Below are 13583 nucleotides of genomic sequence, written 5' to 3'. Positions count from 1 at the left end.
AACAAAATATTAACACATCCCGATTGATAAAAAGGTCTCTAAACAAAAACACCACTTCCTTTAATCCTCCAAATCAGCCAGACATCAAGGAAACTTAGGGAAAGAGAATATCTTCAAAGTGCGGCCGTAGGATGAAGGGGAATCCGGTACCGGAGCGTAAATCCCTATGGGAAGAAAGTAATTGCATGCTATTAATTAGCTACACGCTATTTAAAATAAAGGGATGGTAAATAGATAAGATATTATAGGTGATTTGCTTACATATAATATTTATCTATGATGAGGTTTTTCACATAGAACTATATTCTAACAAAATAACAGCTATAATAACAAAGAATAAAAGTAGCTCTTACCCAAAATATTTGGGGATCCTATAATTAATTACAGATCTATCTTAATAGATAAATAGGAGATTAAAATTTATTTTAATCTTTACACATTAGAATATAATCAACCAATCTTTCAGTTTGACATACAAGACCATGACAAGACATTATCAAGAACCAAAATAATAGACAAACAGAATGAAAGAGTTCCGAAATGAAAATAAAAAAAAACGTTAAAACATAAAAGTGTTACATACCCCTCTTTTTAGGTAAGGATTTTTCATAATAAAATCCGCTACTTAACATTTAAGTTAACTTAAAATCTTTAACATGCCAAGATCCTAATTTATTACCACACATATCCTCCAATTCATAAACCAACTTCGATTTTTTTCCGATTATGCGACATTTTATAAACTTAGGTGCTAGTTTTTTACAAAATTTATTACCCTTATCGCTTTGGTAAAATGTTTTCCTCCAAATAATATCACCCACATTGAAATCTATGTTCTTTCGACGAAGATTATAATAAGTACTATTTCTTGCGTGAGCTTTAATCAAGGAGGCATAGACCTTATCAAAAATTTTACTCAAGTAACCAAAATTTTCCGCGTAAGCATCGCGTGGTGTGAATACAATATGACCTTCCAGGTCGGCATCTGAATAATGAGAACCACAAGTCACCAGTTCACGACCAAAAACTAAAAATGATGGTGAATAGCCTGTTACCTCATTAACAGCACTATTTATAGCAAATTTTTATATATATAAAACAAATATTTTTTCAACGTGTTACTGATAAATTGTTTACCATTATCCATTATTATGGTACTAGGTATACCATGAACAAGGAATATTTTATCTTCCAAAATATTACATATTATATCAGCTGTTGCACGACGTATTGGAAATAACATCGTATATTTAGAAAAACAGCAAGTTATGACCAATAAAAATGTATTCTGTTTTCTAGATATAGGTAAAGGACCAACGAGATCAACACTAATCATTTGAAAAGGGCGACTACAATTCTTTGGACGTCCCATAGTTCCTAAAGTAGCATGATTCGGATATTTATAAGACAAACATACATCACAACAGGTTACAAAATTACTAACGTCTTTTTGCATACTAGGCCAAAAATAATTCAAAGATATGCGTTTATAAGTTTTAAAAATACCAAAATGACCAGAGCTCGCTTCACAATGATTACTAAAAATTATGTCTTGGCGATACTCTAAAGGAATAACCTCTTTCCACTCAAATTCCCTAGCAAGAGGATTAATAGATTTAATATAACGGTATAGTTTACCATTTAGAACACGATAATTAACAAAACTTGTTGGAGAATGTAAACAACCATTGTAAATATCTAAGAACCAAGAGTCAGTAGTTTTAAGAACCGGCTCATTCGATCCATTGTTAGATAAATCAATAGCAACTACAGGTACGGATCGTGATAAACTATCGGGAACAATATTGTCCTTGCCTTTACGGTGCTTAATTTCAAAATTGAAAACGGAAAGACGGACACCCCAGCGAGCTAGTCTCCCAGTAGGATTATTAAGATTTAAAAACCATTTTAGTGAAGAATGGTCAGTAAAGACAGTAAATTTTAATCCGTTCTCTAAATAACAACGCCAATGTTCAATCGCGGTCAGAACTGCTAAAGCTTCGCGTTCAGTAGCACTGTAATTGCGTTCTTGTTTACTTAAAGATTTGCTCATGTAAGCAATTACTTTTTCCTCGCTACCTAGAGTCTGAGTTAGTACTGCGCCTAAACCATGATCACTAGCATCGGTATGAACCTCGAAAGGTTTAGAGTAATCTGGACAAGAAAGAATAGGTGCTGAAACCAAAAATCCTTTTAAACGAGTAAAAGCAACATCAGCTTCCTTTGACCAGACAAATGGAGGAGCCTTCTTACCTTGAGATGTTAGTTTATTCAGGGGAGAGGCTAGTTGACTGAAATTAGGAATGAATCGACGATACCATGAAGCAGTACCAATGAATCGACGAACTTCTTTACGGTTTGATGGAGTTGGGTAATTAAGGATAGAATTAATTTTATCAGGATCAGCACGCAAACCATTGGAATCTACAACATATCCCAAATATTTTAGCTCTTGTCTGAAAAATTTACTTTTCTCAGAATTTATAGTTAAATTGGCTAATTTGAGTTTTTCTAAGACTTTGTTCAGAAGAAAGATATGATGTTCAAATGATTCAGAAACTATTATAATGTCGTCGATATAAACAAATACTTTATGTTCAAATTCAGGTCCATAGAAAAGAAAATCTACTAACCTTTGTTGTGTAGCTGGAGCATTAGTTAAACCAAAAGGCATAGACTTAAATTGAAACGTACCACGAGAAGGAATATAGAAAGCAGTCTTACAACGATCTTCCTTGCTTATTAAAATCTGCCAAAAACTTTTAGATAAATCAATGCTACTTAAAAATTTAGCATCGCGTAAGTTATCTAGAATCTCAGAAATATATGGTAAACTGTATGCATCTCTTCTAGTTATTGAATTTAATTTTCTACTGTCCAGGCAGAATCTCAATTCACCATTCTTTTTAGGAGTAAGAAGTACAGGAGAAGACCAAGGACTCTCACAAGGCTCTATAACATCGTCTTTAAGCATGTCATCCAGTTGTTTAATAATAATTCGCTGTTTCTCCGGTGACATGCGATAATAACGTTGACGTATGGGGGCAGCATCCCCAGTATCAATTGTATGTTGTATTAATGAAGTACGACCTAGGCCTTTTTCTTCATAAGAGATATCGCGAAATTGCTTAATAAGATCATCAACTGTATTCCTTTGTTCAACTGTAAGATGATCATAAGAATACAAAACAGATGTACCCTTAGTTTTAAAATCTATATTATTAACAGTTTCAGAATCCTTAACAAAATTTACAGCATCTCGATTGATAAAAAGGTCTCTAAACAAAAACACCACTTCCTTTAATCCTCCAAATCAGCCAGACATCAAGGAAACTTAGGGAAAGAGAATATCTTCAAAGTGCGGCCGTAGGATGAAGGGGAATCCGGTACCGGAGCGTAAATCCCTATGGGAAGAAAGTAATTGCATGCTATTAATTAGCTACACGCTATTTAAAATAAAGGGATGGTAAATAGATAAGATATTATAGGTGATTTGCTTACATATAATATTTATCTATGATGAGGTTTTTCACATAGAACTATATTCTAACAAAATAACAGCTATAATAACAAAGAATAAAAGTAGCTCTTACCCAAAATATTTGGGGATCCTATAATTAATTACAGATCTATCTTAATAGATAAATAGGAGATTAAAATTTATTTTAATCTTTACACATTAGAATATAATCAACCAATCTTTCAGTTTGACATACAAGACCATGACAAGACATTATCAAGAACCAAAATAATAGACAAACAGAATGAAAGAGTTCCGAAATGAAAATAAAAAAAAACGTTAAAACATAAAAGTGTTACAGTTCACCTGGACATGGCGTTCTACAAATACTTAAGGATTTGAGCTAGACCGTCCGTCCGCGGTCTAGCTCAAAAAATATTACTACTTAGATTATGTATTTTGGTAATAGGTATACACATTCATCACGCCACCAAAGTGGTCAAATAAAATCTTGAAAAAACAATTTTTTTGGGTTACCGCCTCTACAAGTGAAGTGGGATTGATTTTTTTTTTATAATTTCGTTAAGTTCAAAATATTTCTTTAAACTATGTATATAACTTATTTGCGCAATAAATTATTATTGTATTTTAACTTTTATTGCTTTTTACTTTTATTTCAATACCTATCTAGATAAATAAAACATGAACGTATATCCATGCGGTCTTTATTTTGTATTAACGTACCGAGATACAAAAATTATATCCGTTTGTGGTAAGCGCTATCTTCATATTGATTTTCTCTTTTATTCCATTTTTGCGTACTTACGAGAATTTTCGTTGCCATGATAATGTTGTATTTTTGAAAGGACTAACTTCCATTTTGCTAGCCACGGTTTCTCCGACATCTATAAGTTTCGCCATGGAATGCAACTTAGTATTTTATATTTCTAAGAAATAAAATAAATTAATAAAAATGAGCGCTAACTGCCTGTGCGGGCAGTGTCGCCTTAAGGTATTCCAAACACGCACGACTCTGCTGGCGGTTGCATTGTTTGCAGGGTTACCTATTGTAAAGTGGGTACAGTCAACAAAACAATAACTAATAGTACTAGTACCCAATTAGAGCCTAACTGAACTAGACTTCGGCAATTTTTTTTAAAACCAAATTTGGGAACAACGCAAGCACCAACGCAACCACAGAAAAGTACGTGTTACATTTTGCTAAAATCCTGTCTTCTTCTGATTTAAGAGCTATACTCTTGTAGATGGAGTATACGCCACACCTAGAGAGGTGTGGCGTATAGCCGAGGATAGAGATCCTCGACTTTGCTTTTAAGGTCTCGATACGACACAACGCCTGCCTTCTTTTTCAGTTGGTTTGCTTAAAAATCTGCATTAATCTTAAAGGCTCTATTTTCTATTTACAGAAGAAATTTAGGCAGTATAAGGGAGAGAGGGAATAATTGCATGTGAGCATCAACGTTGTCTATTTGATATTAACATGCAATCAAATATATCTGATCTGAATATTTAATCCGCGACCTGGACTATTCGACAGCTATAACTGCGCTAACGAGTCATATAACTTCCTTACAGTGGCTCCGACAAGCACCAATATAGGTAATTCGCTTGGAAATTGTACAACAAATTGGTGATATATGCACTGACAGCTTACATAGAATCGGTACATTTTTATAGGCATCTACAATAATAGTAACGTGTGACGTATTTTGTTTTTCTATTTACTGAAGGAATTTAGGCAGTATAAGGAAGAGAGCGAGAAATTGCATGTGAGCATCAACGTTCTCTATTTGATTCCCCGTCGCCTACCGGCATGCTCTAACTAGTATGTACATCAATTATTCTATATGGTCTACGCCTCGGCAACAATGAATTTGATTACGATGATCGTAATAATGTTGGAATAATTCATTATTTTAATTATGGCGAATTATCACGTTCAGTTTCATGCTCATTACTAATTTTCTACTGTTGAATAAAACTTGGTTGTTCTGCAATTTTGCGATCTATCTGATAATGTAATCGGCCTGTATGTATAACCTAGCCAAATACATAGACAGGTAGCCCACTATTAGGTAGCCCAAGGTATTGTAATAGAAACTGAAGCTCGTTCGATTAGTCCGGCCACAAATTGTATCGGCGTTTAGGTAGACCGCACCGGGCGGGCCGCAAACGAATCAACTGCGGAATTGCAATCAAGTGTCAGTTGCATTGTACCCGAAGGACGCTTTCGATGGGTGAGTCACATGGTGTTTTATGTACATACACAGATATATTGTAAGGTACCTCATATACATATTTACTCTTTGCATCTTTATTAATTTTACTAATTTTAGAATAATTAAAACAATCGCTATATATGCTTGTGACGAAGTTGCACATTCGTTTATAGATTTGTGATGAATTTACTATCGGTGAATGTAATTCGTGAAAAAAAAATGTATTTTCTAATTTTGGAACCTTTTTCTTCCGAAAGTTATTCTAGATTAAACAATTTTCCAAATTTGATTGAATGATTACCTCGTATTTTCCCACATTTTCTGTAGCAAATATAATAGCTAACCTATCAATATAGTCGACTACCTACATAGCGGTTTATAAAAATTAAAATTTACAAAAAGAACGTTAATTTATTCCCTGTCCCTTTTTGGTGGAATCTTTTGTGAAACGAAACGCACCAACAATAAAGTAGGACAAAATTCAAATTAATCATGTTCCATTTTTGATTGCCAAGCTTAACGCTTGTCATTAGTACGTTTCTCCACATGAAACGGAGCGGAAGTACTCTTAAAATTAATTATGTTGTAATTATGAACCTATTGTTTGATAGAAAGAGCTAATTACGTATGAGATTCACAGATTTATCTTTTCCTTATTATGGTATTATATTCATGATGACTTTATGATCCATATTTTTTTGAAACGTGAATCTTTTTGGGTAATTTCAGCCATAAATGGTATATATCCCAAATGATATAATTTCTCATAATAATAAAAATAAAAATTATATTTTGGTATGACTGAACAGACAGTATGTGGTGTATAGAGAGAATAATTTATTTGTAAGGACCAAGACTAACAAAGTGCCGTAGAAAGTGCGTAAATAAAAAAAATATTGCATACTAATATAACCTGCATGGGTAGGTATTTTATTACGCGGGTATCTCAAACTCGGTCGTATTTTAGTATTCTAAATAGTCGACCAATATTCGTCAATGAATTATGCAGTGTTTACAGTATATTTATGCACATTTCGACGTACATACGCTCAGATCTTTTGCATACATGAATGTTGAAGCTAAGAATTGCATTTGATGCAAATGTGTCGGGAATACTGATGGCTATGATGTAATATTTCTACCACAATATATTCATCCTTCTCAGACTTCGAAGAAAATAAAATGAAGTAAGTTTATCATTGAAAGACGCAATATTTTTGCCTGCTTTTCAACAATAATATCTGAAGTCTATTAAATACGATAGGAAGAGCCAATAGCGTGAAAAGTGACAATTAGAAGAGAACGCAGATTTTTTTAGGTACAGTTTAAATTGCAGTGTTTAAATTGATGCTACATGCTCCAAGCGCCCTAATAGGATAAACCTGACATTTTCTACTTGTACAGTCATCATAAAATGTTCTTCAACCACTTTGTAAGTCATGGCAATTTAGAAATAAATCAACAAACATCAATTTTATTAATCACCGTTATTTTAAACTTGAAAATGGTATACTTTTTGGGCTGGACGTCAAATGAATATTTAAGCCGCGACCTGGACTATTCGACAGCTATAATTGCGCTAACGAGTCATATAACCTCGTTACAGTGGCTTCGACCAGCAACAATATAGTACCAATTGTGCAACGAATTGGTGCTATATGCAGTAAAAGCTTACATAGAATCGGTGCATTGTTATAGGTATCTACAATAATAGTAACGTGTGACGTTTTTTGTTATTGAAACATGGATTTTTTTATTAACACGATTAATAATTTAAAAGAATAAAATATATTTTTTTAGCTATAACATGTCCCACTGCTGGGCAAAAGCCTCCACTCTCTCTTTCGTGTCCTTTTTAATAAAATTATATTATTTTTGAATACTGTGTTGATATTTAAGAAGTGAAGTTTGAAATAACAATCTTATACCTACGGAAAGTGTACCACGGTCACTTTATACTATTATCTACGTCCAGTACACTCTGAATTCTTGATAGATGCCCCAGGCATCTCGCGTGACAGTGCGGCAACACTCACTGGGTATGATGTACGAGCTCCTAAGTGCCACAGATATAACCCAGACATGCATTGTGTAGGCATAGATATAAAATGATATAGATATGAAATGTTATTTACGATAATGAAACTTTTTCCATCTGAACGTTTTCTCGATTATTTTATATATTTTTTCTGTTATTTCTTCTCTATTTTGTACAGAGTAGAAATCTGTACTTGCACCTACTTTTGCTTAGAACAAAATATAGTAATTTTTTAAACAATTAATGGGCCAATAATAAAATATGACAATCTGTATCCTAATCCTAACTGCTATGGACCTTAAAATGCTGTTATTAAAATAAAATAAAAAATAAAACAGTTTCAAATAAACAGGACATGCTAAAATTAATGAACTACTACGATCACGAAAGTCTATTTATCGCCAATTCAACCAACCGAAACGAATAAATTCGAAAACAATTTTATGAGGAAGTGTTAAAAGTATAAATATAATTTTTTATTTGCAAAAGTTTTGACTGGCTTTCACTCCGCTTGACTGACGTTTGGGAACAGTTTAACACAGATATACAAGTTATTGTATTATATAATATTGTCATTGAATATGGGGTGCCAAAGCCCTTGCGAAATACCGATGAAAAAGTCAGAAATGGGTTCTGTTTTTCGATGCTTAGCGGCTGTGGAAGAAATCAAAACAATACTCCGATGATAGAGAGAGTATAGTTGTGTTTAGTCGTCTCTTTCCCAGTCAAAGAAAGTTAAGTGGGTCCCTGGCTTCGGGACTTCACAGCCAGAAATGAAATGCGAGACCTTTCAAATCTAGTGACTATACCTCTGTTATTTATATGTCGCCCGATATAAGAGTCAGGTCTTAAACATGAGTGGTGATAGTTATAGTTAAAATGCAAATCCGTCAAGTTTACGTCGGCCCTAAAATCATATTATGGGCTTGGGGCGTCTTCGGGCCACCTACGAAATGGGGGCGACGTCAAACGCTCCACTTAACTAATATGGTTAGGACCTGAGTCCATAAAAACAAAGATTGTAGATATTTGTTACATTTATGTTCACTAGTTTTTAATCACTTTTCCACCCGCATGAATTTACCACGGAAACAGATTTTTTCGAGGTACTCGTAAATGGTATACCCTATGTCCTTCACCGTACTCTTTACTGCATATGTGCAAAATTTCAAGAAGATTGCTGGAGTACAAAAATTCTTGTAGTTGGGAGTACCAGGGGGTATTTACAGGTCCTACTGTACAACTATGTAAAACTACCAGTAGTGCTTTGGGGGAACTGATGTTCCTTCGTTAGGTACTACCAATTGTTTTGCTATGAGTTAAACGATGTAGGCGCGATGTACGGCACTGATCATTTTTTATTATTTATTTTCGTCTGTTGATTTTCTCATACCAAGATGTTTCCATTGTAGTAAAAAGTTTCTTCGAGAAATATACGAGTGTCTGCTTCACACTTCAGTGGACATTGGCCCTTAGTCAGTGAAGTCCGAGTTAAATTGATTTACCACACTATTTAAGTGTCTTCATATAGGCGTATAACCTATTTAAGTTCATAAAGACCAGGCGATGAGGGCGTTGGAAGCAAAATAACTTGAGTCATGGCTCCGGTGATGTGGCCATATTCGAAATTGTGGATAAAATAGTTATTTTGAATTAAATAGTAGAACTGCTAGTTAGCAGTGAAGAATTAAACTACTTACTACGTACTTTGATGAGTTTCCAGAACTTGAAAGCGTAGGTATCGACTTTTCCCATGATAATATTCGTGTGTATGTACTCTAGAATTTTAAGTTTGTGACTAAAAGACCCGCAAGCTTAGCAAACCTTCCTCTAACATCTAACCGTTAAAGTCAATACCTCACAAACTAATCAAAAACATGAAAAACTCTAAAAACAAATAAGAATACAATTTATTTATCATAATGCTCTCGCTTCAAAATAATCTTTCCGGGCTGTTTCGTAGATTGATGATACCGATACAAACAGCAGAAGTATATTGATCCAAAAGCGAAAATGCCAGCAGTCAGGATGTGCGATTCGTGAATGGATGTTATGACGAAGGACGCGCAGATGAACACCCACATCATACCAAGGTGGAAAAATAAATACCACTTCTGGTATCTAAGCACTGGCTGTTTTCGTTTGACGAGACTGACGATTAGAATGGCAGTAGCTACCATTAGTTGAAGGTATAGTATTCCGGAGACGAATTCTACTACAATTGCGGTCTTCTGCGCAAGTTCTTCGGTCATTGTTTTCGAAGCTACAATTAGAAGAAGCCCAGCGAAGAACACCAGGGGAGAGACAGATGTCATAGCCACCATAACGAATGCCCGCTTCATCTGCATGCAATTGCATGTAACTTCAGTAGTATCTTCTATTATTATGTTGAAATTCTTATTGGTGTTGGCGCCCGGCATGATAAAATGGAGTTTCTAAAAAATTTCCGATGACAAGAATGGTCAGTTCAAAGAAATCAATTTTCTCTTGTCAAAGTGATGTTTTAGGGTTTGACGACAAGATTCTTATTTCTGGTCGTTGATAGTAAAGGAATAAAGATTCGTTCAGCATATTAATAATCCTAATATTATAAATAGAAAAGATTTGTATTTTTGTTCGTATTGAATAAACTGATCGATCCGATTTTGATGAAGTTTGGCTCAGAAATGGAATGTAAATGTCTATGGAAGATAAAAGGGAAGGCCTTTGGCCAATAGTGGAAAACACAAACAGGCTTTCATATAAATTTATTACACTGATACCTATTTCGCATTATATATTACAAAACAAAGTCCTCCTCCGCATCTGTCTGTCTGACTGTCTGTTCGCGATAAACTCAAAAACTCCCGCACGGATTTTCATGCGGTTTCCAATAATAGATAGTGTGATTCATGAGGAAGGTTTCGGTGTATATTTTGTTATGTTTTTACTCGAGCGAAGCCGGGACGGGCCGCTAGTAAAAGCTAAAAAAAGTTCTAAACACAATCCTACAAATTACAAATCTATACCTTTTAGATATAAAGTATTTGGGCATCAAATTATTTTCAATTTGTTGTAAGATTGGATTAGACCAATAAAACGTTTTCCCGGTTATTACCTCAGCCGTTGAGCATCCGAGCCCAGGATGCCTTTTACTATTTTTTCAGTAGTTCCTAGTTGTCAGACCATTGGCACGCATATATCCTTGACGACCATAGATTTAAAAAAAGTAGAAATATTGCCAAGCCGGCATTTCTCGGGTGTAGCTAATACAAATAAATACTACTAATCTAATCTACTTTCGTTATTAACATGTTTTAATTGTTCTTTAATCCGTATTCAATCAAGTGTTATTAGTAATCTAATCTTAACTAATAATTTATTTTGTAGTTCTTTGTCGGTATACCTACAGCTAATCACTAATTGTTTTCGAATTAAAACCATCGTCACATCCCGGATCATTTACATGAAATTATAGAACTGAAATGCGCGATACAAATATGATATTATAATAGTAATTAGATATCTGTTATAAATATATGTTGCATCAATACTAATCCTTACATACATCTGCCACGCCCTGATGGAAAGGGTTACTGATAAAAGTGACGACCTCGGTGGCGCAGTGGTAAAGTGCTTGCCTCTGAACCGAGAGGTCCCGGGTTCGATCCCCGGTCGGGTCATGATGGAAAATGATCTTTTTCTGATTGGCCCGGGTCTTGGATGTTTATTTATATATGTATTTGTTATAAAATATAGTATCGTTGAGTTAGTATCCCATAACACAAGTATCGAACTTTGCTAGCTTTGGGGCTAGCTCAATCTGTGTGATTTGTCCTAATATATTTATTTATTTTTATTATTTATTAAAAATGACTTTGTTCTTATCCTTTCTGTTGCTCGTATGATCGTATATAACTTATTGACACATTTTTAACGCGCCATCCTGAAGCCATTTGTTAAAAGTGTGTCTGACAGCAGGTCGACACTCGCTTAGATTAATAGGATGTGTCGGGGGAGACGGCGCCATTGATTACAGCTTGGAAATTTCATGAAACTTTGGCACCTAGATCTTGACAAGTTCAGCATTTTTTAAAATATTCGTTATATGCATGTCATACTTCTGGAATCGAACTAACGCCCCTACTAGTATTTATTATTTTGAGGACTTAAGACTTGAGTGATTTGACCAGAAATAGGTCGGAATTGGTTAATAAAAAAATATCTTGTCACCACTAATGGCTGACATATTTCGTGTGAAAAGTGATTGAACTGGCGTCAAAATCTCATATTCAATGATTCTGAATGTTTTGATTTAATTCTGTAAAATGACTTGTATATTGTATGTATGTATGTGATCAAGTATATACTTGATCAATAGAGACTGAAACAAAACATGAAGTTAGTTGTAATGTGCACCAATTTTTCTAACAGTAATAAAATCCAATTCTTAAGTCAGAAAAAATAAAGGTTAGAAAGAAATTATTAAAGATAATTTTAGCAGAAACTTTTACCGTTTGTTCTAAAATTATGACAATGATATTTATAGATGGTAATTCCAAACTGACAACACTCCTAAATTCACAAGATAGAAAAAGTACACGAAACAAAATCTTCACGAAATATATTTTCATTATTTTTTGTCATTTCTATTTCGCGGTAATCTTCAGAGAAAACAACCTAAAAGGGAAACATTAATATTCATAAACAGGTCCTCCCCGAGGGCTTTAATAAATTTATAATTTACGTAAAACTATTCCCATTTACCTCAACCTTTTGGTTACAAAATGGCTATCCAATCCGCTTACTGAAAGTACAGGGCTTATATAACACGAAGCAAAAACAAAGACGCCTTATTGCTTATATATTTATAAATCATTTCTCTAATTAAAGTAGTATGTCGCGGGGCTGAGGCAGATGGAGCGAGAAAGCGGTTCCGCCATGACTTACTATCGGATTTAATACGGACAATCGAAAAATTATATTTTATTACAATAATATTTATTTGAAAGCTGTTTCGTTCCATGTAGTGCGGATATTGAGATATTTGGCTGATGTTAGAATAGCACGATATACCTAGTTAGCTGATGTCTGATTAGAACCAACTTTTGATTATTTAGTGGCGGGTGGCCCTTAAAACATTTATAAGGTCTTCAACCCAGCGGGAAATTCCCTAAAACCGCTTATCCTTATCACTTCACGTCGTCATGACTCGTAACGTTTATGGGTTAAGAGCAAAATATCAAAGATAAATTTATTTACGAACCCCGGTGCCACCCCACTAAATGCCCTGAGAGATTACGAGTCAATTTCGTACTTATATAGCTAGAGCTATAAATTTTATGTACTAGCTTTTCTCGTTACTCTTACGAGAGAATTCTAACTAGAGTAGGAGATAACGAAGAATCATTAAATTTATGTATTATTATTGAATTTGACGTTATGGACGAGTGAAATTACCTCTCACAGCAAGATTTGTCTAAAAGGTGATTTCAAGCTCGAGTAGGCACAGTAGAGCCATGCCCCACTGCTCAGCGTAACAACGAACAGACAGAAGACAACAGCGTTCCGTCACATTGACGTCCGTTGACGGATCACCGTAGATAAAGAAATCGTATGAAGTTTCAACGTACGTTAATGTTAAAATTAACGAAGACTTTTTGATGCAAAAAAGATTTATTTATTATTAAAATAAGATAAGGTTATTCGTGTGACGTTGATCCGAAATCTTCATAAGAAACATATTTTTTTCCTATACGTAAGATAGGTAAAGGTCTCCGGATATCGTTTACGTAATGCAAAGGAAAAGGAGAGAGTATAAAAATAATCCTTCTCAATTTATGTGATTTATATAATAATAAATAGT

At 34.3% G+C, this 13583-nt stretch overlaps 1 protein-coding gene across 2 annotated transcripts in view; it reads right to left on the bottom strand.

Annotated features, from left to right (window-relative positions):
- The window catches only part of Sdc (Syndecan), a 217468-nt gene that overhangs the window by 91872 nt on the left and 112013 nt on the right, over positions 1 to 13583 (bottom strand). The window lies entirely within an intron of this gene.

Source organism: Plodia interpunctella, chromosome 2 (genome assembly GCF_027563975.2).
Source record: "Plodia interpunctella isolate USDA-ARS_2022_Savannah chromosome 2, ilPloInte3.2, whole genome shotgun sequence".
NCBI lineage: Eukaryota > Metazoa > Arthropoda > Insecta > Lepidoptera > Pyralidae > Plodia > Plodia interpunctella.
This window is presented reverse-complemented; position numbering and strand designations above follow the sequence as displayed.